The sequence below is a fragment of the Schistocerca nitens genome, chromosome 8 (assembly GCF_023898315.1).
Source record: "Schistocerca nitens isolate TAMUIC-IGC-003100 chromosome 8, iqSchNite1.1, whole genome shotgun sequence".
NCBI lineage: Eukaryota > Metazoa > Arthropoda > Insecta > Orthoptera > Acrididae > Schistocerca > Schistocerca nitens.
The window spans coordinates 426973365-426974521 of NC_064621.1; positions in this window are offsets into that span (position 1 = coordinate 426973365).

A 1157-nucleotide genomic window follows, 5' to 3' on the forward strand; every position below is an offset into this window, starting at 1 on the left:
ACCCATCGTTCTACCATTCCTAGACCGGCAAGGGAACTTGCTGTTCCAACAGGACAATGCACGTCCGCATGTATCCCGTGCCACCCGACGTGCTCTAGAAGGTGTAAGTCAACTACCCTGGCCAGCAAGATCTCCGGATCTGTCCCTCATTGAGCATGTTTGGGACTGGATGAAGCGTCGTCTCACGCGGTCTGCACGTCCAGCACGAACGCTGGTCCAACTGAGGCGCCAGGTGGAAATGGCATGGCAAGCCGTTCCACAGGACTACATCCAGCATCTCTACGATCGTCTCCATGGGAGAATAGCAGCCTGCATTGCTGCGAAAGGTGGATATACACTGTACTAGTGCCGACATTGTGCATGCTCTGTTGCCTGTGTCTATGTGCCTGTGGTTCTGTCAGTGTGATCATGTGATGTATCTGACCCCAGGAATGTGTCAATAAAGTTTCCCCTTCCTGGGACAATGAATTCACGGTGTTCTTATTTCAATTTCCAGGAGTGTATAAGGCTTATGTAAGGATGCAGGGCTTTATCTAGGTGGACTTCTAATTCCCTAGCTGCTCGTGCGACCGAGATGGATCCTTCGAAATCTTCTTTTCCCCCTACCCCCCTCCCCAGCAGAAAATGGTGGGCCACTGGTGGGTACCAACACCCAATCCAACAAGAGGGCGCGTGTAGCCAGTCCTCCTGACTCAAGAGCGAAATCTCAGGGAATCATGACTAATAACAGAAAACATGCTGGCTGTCAGAATATGTTTTTAATCGTTAAAAGAAAAGAGGGCAACTTCGAGAAAGTTTCACCTTTCTATATTCAAAAAGGGCTCGATGGCATTGCTGGGAGATTGAAATCTGTTAAGCGATTGCGTAATGGAACGCTTTTGTTGGAAACCGCTAGTTCCCAAAAAGCTAAGAATCTAGAGAACATGCGATCTCTTGGGGAATAAGCCATCGAAACTGAGCTGCACACCACCTTGAATTACAGCAAAGGTGTTGTGACGTGCAGAGATCTGGTGGACGTTCCCAAAGAGGAACTGAAAGATGAGTGGGCTCCAGCAGGAACAGTTGACGTGCAAAATATCCAGAAGAGGGTGGATGGGGTTCTTGGTAAGTCCAACTCCTTTATCCTGACGTTTAATAACACGAAACTCCCTGAGCAT